The following is a 10,268-nucleotide window of genomic DNA, read 5'->3' as shown; positions in this document are numbered from 1 at the left end:
ATCGGATTCACCGCTAATGCGAATCAGGAGCGTACTACCGACTCATGTATCCACCTGCTAATACGAATCGGCGGTCCGAACAAAATCCGCTGAGAAAGAGGCTTAGAAGCGAATAGGACTAAGATACGTATTACAGGAACTATTTCTTCGCAAAAAGAAACATTAAAATGCAAAATAATAGGTATTTTTTTCATTTTCTTCTTTTGAAATAATATTAAAAAAATATGTCGGTATTTTGCCAAGTTTTCAACAATAAATATAGTGAAAACCAAATAGTAAATATCCACATAATTTCAGTTGAAACATTTTTCCAACTGTCGGCCAAATGTCACGTGACATTTGACCTTGACTCGGCACCAAAATTTGATGACAAATACTGCGCGGTTGATACATTTGATGGCGTCAACAAACTGCTTGCTCCAAATCTTATACAATTTTAAGCTTGTATCAGATTTTCAATCTTTTCTCTTGTATTTTGCTGTGACCTGCCTAGTATTTTATTGCAGATTGCAGAGCTCTTACTCTGATTCAGTTTTGTGTTGCTGCAAGATGTAGGTACATTTAGGAGGTTTCCAAGAGAGGAGAAGATGAGGGTCGCTTGGGTGAGGGCTGTCAGGTAAGATCCAGATGTGTCCTTGGTAAGATCCAGATGTGTCCTTGTTAGCTGTATTGATAAATGCAATACATTATGTAGTAATGATAAATGTAATAAATGTTATGTAGGGTGAATAGGTCAAAAACGCCCCCCTTAAGCGCGAAACCTTCTGACACTCAACCCAACACAGATTACTTAAACCTTTGGGCACCATCATGTAGCTCATTCTTTTTACTACGCTTTGAGACCAAGAAAAGACACCTGCGTGTGGTATTTAACCCCCCAAAAAGGTTTTCGCATACCCTTACAAAAGGGCGTTTTGCCCCATACCCTGGGTAATACGCCCACACCCATGTGCAAAGCGCCCCCACCCCATCCATCAACAGAAAATGATGAACATGGCAGAACTTGACGTCATTCTGACGTCATTTGTGGTCAACCTATCATAGCCTTTGGAATCAAATTTTGTTGCAATGTGTAAAATGGATGCCCGGAGGAGTCCTGAAAGTTTGGTGACGATATCTGCAGTCGTTTAGGATATATCAGCAAAAAAGGACAGGGAGAGGCCTTTTCGGCCCCGACCTACAGGGCGCTACCCTGCACTCTCACCACCGTGCAAAACGCCCCCCTTTCAGAAAACTGGGGGCGTCTTGCCCCATGCATCGAGTAGGCGTCTTGCCCCATCCACTCCATTTCCGGTCAACAAAATATTGACAAAAAACGCGCCACTAACGCCGCAGCATAATACGTTCAACAGAATGACAATAAAACGCAGTTTTGAGTGATGTGCACAATAGCAAGTGTTGTGGTATAAAGAGGGCATCAAAATGTTAGGAATCTTCTGTAAAAACAACAAAAACAACACCCAAAACCAACATCAGCACCTACCCACGCTGCTCCTCAAGACGCAGAACCGGAAATAGAGACCTACGTAAACAAGCAGCTGACTGTTCTGAAAGACAGGATAAAACACCTATCCGTCGATAAGAAATACGATTTTTTTAGGGGAGGCGTTTAACCCAGGGGTGCGTCTTCCCCACAGTTACCCTAATGACAAGCACAAACCAGGAGCTTTTACAGCCCAATGATCACCATAGGCAAAGATTCCATTTCTCGTCCTGAAAAGTGCCTTCTTGAGGAATTTGCTGAGGAATGCAGCCATGTCATCGTCAGCTAATCAGCATTGGCATGCTGCTAACAGCCAATGGGTTTGAATTTTACAACATGATTAATCAATGCAAGCTTCCGCGTCAAACAATATTTTCTATAGAATATTGGGTAGTTGTAAAGCAGGCGTCACACTACTTTTTGCAATGAAGGAGAGGTGCTATACCCAGAGATGCTTTCTAATTGAACCAAGCCAAAACAAACCTAACTAAACCTGACTTAGCCATACCTACAACCTAAACTCTATAACCTAGGTACCTACAACTTAGAACCTACAACCTAACCTACAGCACCTCTCCTTGGTTGCAAAAAGAAGTGTGACGCCTGCTTTACTACTACCAAATATAGTTCTTCTTTTATTAAAATACAGAAAATATTGTTTATATAAAGGTTTTATTTTTGTGCTGATCATAATGAGCATAACAAATCAAATCCATTGCATAAAACTAATTACAGGAAAGAGAACATGAAATCCATTAAAAGCTTATCATGTTTACCACAAGTTACCTAATGAAGGTAATGCTTTGACCTGGTAATCCGTTGAGTGTAATGCCGCAGGCAGCTCTAAGGGATGTGTTGGGATGGGTAAGGAAAATATTTTTGGTTGAAGAGGTGTGTTATAGGCTACAGGCCAAATGCATACCTCTTTAACAAAAAAAAAAGAAAAGATGTAGGTACTCTTACCTAGCATATATTCCAGTTACTATGTACAAAAAAGACGTGCTACGAATGTTGCTAGCGAACCACTGTAGGTTGGGTTAGTTAAGGTTTGACCATGTTCTGAAGCATTGTAAATAATCATAATTGTTCACTCTTAGCACCTCACATTGATATAAAGCCAATTAACTACATTTTGATTGCTAGGTGAGGATGTCAACCTTCTGATTCTGGATTCTGGAGCCAAAATAACATGATACAGTGTCAGTGATACCATCTTGTTTAGAAGCTGTGGCTGTGCTGTCTGAGTCAATATCTTACCTCTAAACACAAGGCATTTTGTATGTAAAAGTCCACGTGCAAGAACAGTATGCCAGTTGTTACATTTGTTGCATCTGTCATTTACAGACGTGCAGATGCAGTTCCCAGGAGCACTTCCCAGCTCTGTTCCTGTCATTTTGAGGAGGGCAGCTGCATCCCAACACTCTTCCAGTACAGCGGGACATCGGGTACCAGATTGCTCATTTCCGGTAAGCACTAGCCACTTAACTTCATTGTTTGAGTCCAACTCATATGCCAGGTTGCTTACCATACCAGTATATGCATAGTAATGATGCAAGTCTTGAGCCTACGGGCCCGGGCGGTGTTTCACAGGACGCTGCTACCACGCTGCTATCAAATTGCGCGAGCTGACGTCACACTTGTGGTAGTGTTGGAGCAATGGGCCTGTTCATGTCTCCATGGAAACCCAATTTGACACGTGTAAAAGCATCGTGCTGCTATCACCGGTGAAACAGGGCCCCGGTGTCGGGCTTAAAATCGGACCCGCCGGACTTTTGCCGGGCCTAAGCTCGAGGAAGCCGGGCATATGCCGGGCTCGGCAAGGGCTTGCCTGTGTTAAAGGGACAATGCCACCTTCCAAAAAGTTAATAAATTGGCATAAAAGTGATGTGCCATAAATCAGAAAGAGCGAAATTTTTAGGTTTACATTTTGCACGAAGCCATCAAAGCGATGCAGCAGGCTAGTCATATGTATTACTTGTTGCACACTCATATCTTGGGCAAAATGTATTGATGACAAGTGGAAGAAGTGGAAAAAACGGTTTTAGCCTTTATTTGTGTATTATGTGTATACCTGTCAGCGCAGTGTGGAAGTTGAAATTGTTGGTTTGGTAAATCTTCATAAAAAAACATAATAGTTGTGGTTCAGTTCAAAGTTGATTCAAATTCACAAACTCAGTTTTTGTGATGTGGTTGCAGGTCGCCTGTGCTACACCAAGCTCAGAAAGGGAAAGCGGATCACACAGCCACCATCAGCGCGCTAGAACTCCAAGGAGGATCTGCGAGCGGCGCGCCAGGCGCCGTCGGAGCAGCCCCTGGTAGCGACAGCCGCCGCGCCGTCGGAGCAGTCCCTGGGAGCCACGGCCAGCCGCTGTCGGAGCAGCCTCTGGGAGCCGGCCGGCCGCCGTCGGAGAGGCCTCTGGGAACTTACCTGTAACTGACTGCGGCTGACGTGTGTGTCCGTGTGCGCGCGTGTGTGTGTGCGTTTCCACTGGCAGTGATAGTGACAGGTGAACGGTGTTCATGACCGATGGCCGGCGGTCTTTGTTGTTATTCTGATAATACGTATGAGACATTGTTTTAATATGTTTTGTTCTGAAACGTTTCCAAAAACTGAATCACTTCATTATCATTCTACTTAATTAAAGCATGTTTACCAGATAAAAGGATTTGCAAATCAAAGGAAGTAAAATTGTGTGAAAATTTACTCAGTTGCGCAGCTAGCCAACACACATTTGCTACTGTCAGGCCGCTATGGAACATGTTCAAAGTAGCTCAACGTATTGAATGACTCACTGCTCCCCCCCCCCCCCGCCAACGTTGGCGCGCATTGGGCGCAGGCACAAGAGTGGTATCAACGACCGCCGTCTTGAGCTGCACCAGGGTCTGCTGACTCTTCGTCATGTATGGTGCATTGTTCAGATATCCCCGCTGCACGCTGTACGCTGTACGCCACTGTTTCGTTATAATATTTTCTGCTCGATTTGTTTGAAATATGGAAATATGTATAGACACTGGATGTGCAAAGCGTCCGTGTAGGACATCTACTTGTTTCAAACTGTCCCGGAGCATCCATGTTTCGGAAGTGCACGGCGTCGATGATGGCGAAAACGAGAGGTGCAATAATGTTGTAGCGGAACACCGGGACTGCACACAACTCACTGCAGTTGTCGACGTTTACACCGAATTATCTTGCTCAGCTCAGGTTGGCTTTGAAAACGGCAGGGTCATCGGGCGGGCTTAAAGGCGGTTAATACAGAGGACGGGATGGAGTGAAGGTTCCCGTTCAGGCGGTAAAGGGGGGGGGGGGCGTCAAAATACCGGACTGTGACCCCTCAACGTGCGGCCGCCTCCCCCCTCCCCCAACTTTCATGACAACCATGTTAAGGACGGGCGTACAACTGTAAGCACATGTTGCATTTCGGATGTTGTGCCTGTAACAAATGCAAAGTTTTGCATTTTTTGACAATCAAAGCTCATTTCCTCCCAGCGAAGTAGATATTGAAACAATTTTTGAAGAGTTGATCTACCATTTGCATATTCCGGCGACCGCCATAAAAGCCTCAAAAGCGTGTGAAATTCAATGGGCCTGAGCTGGGCTGGGTTCGGCGCCCATGGGCTCCGCTTGGGATGGGCTGTGTTCTGTGGGTTGGCTGGCCCGTGACGAACACTGCACCCTCGAGCCCGGCATAAACTAAACATGGCCGGTTCATAGTATAAAAGTCCGGCTGAGCCTTCTTTCAGCTTAGCAGCAGCATTCTAGTATTTGCAGATACCGTGCATGTTTCATACAAGACACAATTATACCTATAGATTCGCCCATGACAACCCCGATTCGTTGTTTGCCCGCATCAATAGAACGGAACACCTATCAACTACTAGCTCCAGCATAAACGTATCAACATGGATGCTCGTATAGTCCTATTTACCTTCGTATCCATATTTGATCTAACTGCTCTTTCTGGCACAGTTCAACACAAAACCTTAGTTTGTTGTCTGGAATAGATCAGAACAATACCTATGGGTGTTGTTGGTAGGTAGTTAAAAAGTAATACCTAACGGTAACGGGTGACCTAATACACCGATCACTTCCACTCATCGGTTGCAGTGACTGAAAATGGCTTTAATGTAATTCAAAACTGCATTTATACTCCGGTTTTCAACACTTGTTCGTTGTATTTATAATTAGTGGTGGCTTCTCTTCCGTCATAAGCGCGAATCGAACCTAAAATGGGCCTGTACTTATTCAATTTTGCCGATAAAAATATATTTTTGGTACCGTTAGAAAGCTTACACACGACTGCATGTGGTGCTAGTTGTATCTTTGAAAAATTCGTCCTAGTTTAGTCAGGAGAGCTAATCAAAAAGTAGGTCCCATTGTATCCCTATGGGGGCCGAGAGCGAGTCGGCACCACAGTTACCGGGAGGTGCCCCCGCCACAACCGCACGTGCGGATCCCTCGAAAAACAGCGAGTCCGCCGGTCACGTGACCAGGCTCATTTGCCGACACTGTATTTATATACACTGTGCATTTTTCTGACAGCACTACAGACGAATCAAGAGAGGCAATTGCCCAATGAGTCAAAGCAAGACAACTTTATGTTCAACTTTTTTTTGTTAAGTTAATTGAGAATGTTTTGAGCAGATTAAATGCAAAAAAGACATAAGATAATAAATTTTTAATATAGTCACCTCTATTGCTACGGAAGTGCGCCACATTTGTATGCTATTCCGTTTGTAATGCGCATCGGGCCGAGAGCCAAACTAGATCCGTTTGACGTCACTGATACGAATTTGCTCATGTAGTCGGTGCACTGAATGCGTTCTTGGGGAGCTGATGCGAATTAGCGTAGTGCGTATTTGGAACGGATCGCTCATGTAACCGAAACGTCCGAGGCACACGATTCGGGCCGTATTTCACAAGAACTATTCTTTGCTGACTGGAAGCGTCAAAATGCAAAATACCTAACAATTTTTTTTTTATTGGCTGCCTCGTAGAAAATAGGAAAAAAATGTTGGTATTTTGGTTTAGTCTTTGCATGTGAAATAAAATGAATGAAATATTTTGATAGATAATTTTTTCTGACCACCCTGCTGTCGCTGCATGGCGAATCAGTGCCCACTGACTTAAAACAAGAAAACTTTGTTTTCATTTTTTGATTTCATGTTAATTTAAAATGTTTTTGAGCCTATCAAATGATATAAGTATTTAAAATTTAGCTCAGTCGTCCCGGTAAATGCCACAACTGCGCCATGACTGTACGCTAATCCTATTCCGTTTGTGATGCGAATTACCGGCCGTCGAGGAGTCAGCCCGGGTGAGCCAAAGAAGATCCGTTTGACGTAGATAAAACGAATTAGTCTCATGTAACCGGTGCCGTAGATCCGTTTGTGGGGAGCTGATGCGCATTAGCGTAGTGCGTATTTGGAACGGATCGCTCATGTAACCCCGGTATATAATACCTAGACGGCCCACTCACTACATTTACCCTTTCCCAAAACGGCAGCGCCGCAAGTGGTCAGAGATTCTTTAACACGCGCAGTGGGAGGGGGAGGGGTATTTCGCCCACCTCTCCTGTTTTTCGCCAATAACTCGCGCCGCAAGCATAACATTAATGTGAAATTTTGGCTACCTGGCCAGAATTGAATTGCGGATCTTCTCGTGCAAGAAATAAGAAAATTGGCTCACAAATTTTATAGCAATAGCGGTGTAAAGTCAAACATTCTGCCGCCGCCGCGGTGCGGCGGCGCGTCGGCCGGCGTCAGCCGTTACGCGCCGCCTGAATTGTAGACTGTGCCGGGGCAGGACGGTTCCGTCTTTACATCGCGCTCCTTACCGCTGATTATATTCGATTCGTGTCAAATTTTGTGTGCAGACTAAGAAATGTATAGGCAATCTTATGGTCAAAGAATTTAAAAAATCGGCCGGTAAAAATTTCAGTTATGAGAGTATAAACACAAAATTGTGATTGCCGTGTTTCCCGCGTCGGCCGGTCCCGCTTCAGCCAGCGACATCTTACCCTTAGCAGGCTTCTTATTGCCATTTTTATTGTTGGATTTACTAGAAAATTCATCATACATTCTCACAAATGTATGTTCTTTCGTATAGTGAAAGAACAAAGAAAATCGGCCGGTAACTTTTTGAGTTATCGGCGTGTAAACGCAAAAAGTCGCTCATATTTGACCACATTTGACCTCATTTTACCTTGAAGATATTGACCTAGGGTCATGAAATTCACATACAACAGAGTTCTTTAGGGCCCCCACCTACCATCCAAATTTCGTCTTTCTAGCTCCAGTGGGAGCTGAGATCTTAGGGGGCGACTCCCGGCCCCCCCTTCCACTGGGCGTGTTAACCCGCGCTGGGCCGGGGGGGGGGTGTGTTTGAACACCTCTCTGCGGTTTTCCGCAGATATCTCAAAAGGTCATGACCTGAGGTCAACTCTGAAGATATGTTGGCGAAAGAGCGTTAAAAGAGCTATCCAATGCGCTTTTTCGCGGCGCTGTAGCTCTATCGGTTCCCGTCCCGAGTTAGACGTTGGTAGTTTCCAAAATGTTGAAATAAGCAACATTTTACTTTTGGTGACCTCTGGTGACCTGACCTTTGACCTGACCCCAAAAAATGAAAAGGTCCTTGAGTTGTGAAGGTGCGCACTGCGCATGTTTCGGACTTTGATCTCACCTCGGGACTTGACCTTTTGGGCTAGGGGGTCAAAAGTTGCACACAAGACGTGCTATTTAATTGTGCGCATGCATGCCAGGTTCGCCATGGGTTGCATGCCGCCGTTTTCAAGATATTCGCGGAAGTCAAGTATGTTATGTGGGAAGGCAGATTCCGCCGTCCCTCCGGTGTTGCTCCGGTGCGCCTTATCACTATTGTAACCGTCGTGCTGAAAAACGAGCCTGATGTCATATGAGAAAAGCATGATTTGGTTTGAGAAAAGTGTTAAATGTACCACGAACACGATATTTCCCGCTTAAATCGCATTTAGAAAAGTGCCACCCATCATTGCCGACTGTGGCGGTCGGGAACTTCTGACCACTTCCAGGTGGCGCTAGTGAGCCTCCATGCGGGAACGACTCGGCGCTGGTGGCGCCGCGCGAGTGGGCCGTCTAGGTACTAATAGAGGTCAATGGGTAAATGGCAAACACAAATACTGCGCAGAAAAGACAAATGTGTAACTTTAGACCACGTTAGACAACATTCGTTCGGACGACAATAGTCAAGGCGAATCAAGAAGTTCTTCATGCGATTGTTAGTTAGGTATCTGTCGTGCTATTTTAGTATGATTGTTATTAGCAGTTGATTTGTGAAATGTATTATGAAAATCAATGTTTATTGGACGCAGATTCAGTTTATTTTCAGATGTACCTAGGTACTCTTACACTTCACTCATCTCAAGTTGTTCAAACACCCTTGACAAAGTCGATTAAGATGAAACGTTGGGTATAATTTATACTACTGTGTTTTCTCTGCATTATTAACATATTCATCATATATACAATATAAGGACCACATGTTTTTTACAGGGAGACATGTCAGACAGCCCAGTAGGATGAGGCTTCGCCAAGCGTCATTTTTAGCAAAGCTTTTCTTGCCTCAAAGTTATAATGACAACACTCACTGGGAAAATGGTGATATGATATTATTTTAATGGCCATTGAAAATTCTGTATGTCAGATTTGATATTCCGAACAGCTGTTTGGCAAGATTTTTTCAGTACCTTAGTAATCCACTTTGCTAGAGTACTTTTGTGCGCTTTTACGTGAATGCATCCATTTCCCCCTGAAATAAACTTTTATAGTGATATCAAGCATCTTTTTCATTGTGTTCAAACTTTGAATTTCAGCGCCAAATGCTGGCTCTGTTCAACCTTGGACCCCCATTTACAACAACCAGAATCAAGATTCTTTGTCTTCTTTTAAGAACTGCCGGAATAACTTTCCTATCTTACTTCCCGTAACCTGAAACTTGTGTTTTCTCCACCAGGGTGCAAAATTGGTATAATGGTGGTCAAATTTGATTACCATGACATCATCACCGTAGTCATACTTAGCAAAGCTGTAGTCAAAAACAGCATTGCTAAAAATGACCACTCTTGACCAACCAAACCTCACCCCACTGAGTTCAAACACCCTTGTCAAAAGTCCTTACACTTGACTCCCAGCTGTTGTGTCTTTGCTATGCAATGTTAAACATATAAAACATCTTACTATTCATGAATGCGCCATGACTCATGTAATCTTTTCACAGCCAAGACGCTACTAAGGTACTGGGAATGTGGGGAGTGCAGCAGCATCAGTGCAGCACCGATGGTCGGATGCGACGGCTGCGATAAATGGTACCACTTCCGTTGTGCGGGGCTGACTAAGGAGCCAGGTAAGCGCAAATGTTTTCTGTCTCAGTATTTTTGTTGCAGCTATAGTGATCAATGAAATATTTTCCGCACTGTTCAGCCAAACATGTATTTCAAACAATCAGAATCTGCTTCCCAACCAAGGGCGTCACCACAGGGGGGGGGGGGGGGACAGAGGGGATCTCGTCCCCTCCACTTTTTAAAATTTTAACATTACGCCCATGGCGTTGCATGGAAAGAATCGACTTGAAATGGTCCTTGTCCCCTCCAAAATGGTCAATGTCCCCTCCAGTTGTCGCACCGTGGCGTCGCCCCTGTTCCCAACTACACAAATTTAGTCAAACAATGTGCCAATATGGAATTTTCAGGTTGAGTTGAATGAAATAGGAACAATGATAATTGTAGATTACGTATACCTGCAAGAGAGGAAA

General features: G+C 44.3%; 1 long non-coding RNA gene across 1 annotated transcript; it reads left to right on the top strand.

Moving 5' to 3' along the window:
* Window positions 1–311: 311 nt before the first annotated feature.
* Window positions 312–4,523, top strand: LOC122387782. Its single transcript, XR_006257679.1, has 3 exons — window positions 312–616; window positions 2,828–2,949; window positions 3,680–4,523. It is a non-coding gene; the product is annotated as an uncharacterized LOC122387782 (long non-coding RNA).
* Window positions 4,524–10,268: the final 5,745 nt, after the last annotated feature.

Source organism: Amphibalanus amphitrite, unplaced genomic scaffold (assembly GCF_019059575.1).
Source record: "Amphibalanus amphitrite isolate SeventyFive unplaced genomic scaffold, NRLGWU_Aamphi_draft 000298F_arrow, whole genome shotgun sequence".
Taxonomy (NCBI): domain Eukaryota; kingdom Metazoa; phylum Arthropoda; class Thecostraca; order Balanomorpha; family Balanidae; genus Amphibalanus; species Amphibalanus amphitrite.
Note: the sequence above shows the minus strand (reverse complement) of the source record. Positions and strands in the feature narration are given on the sequence as shown.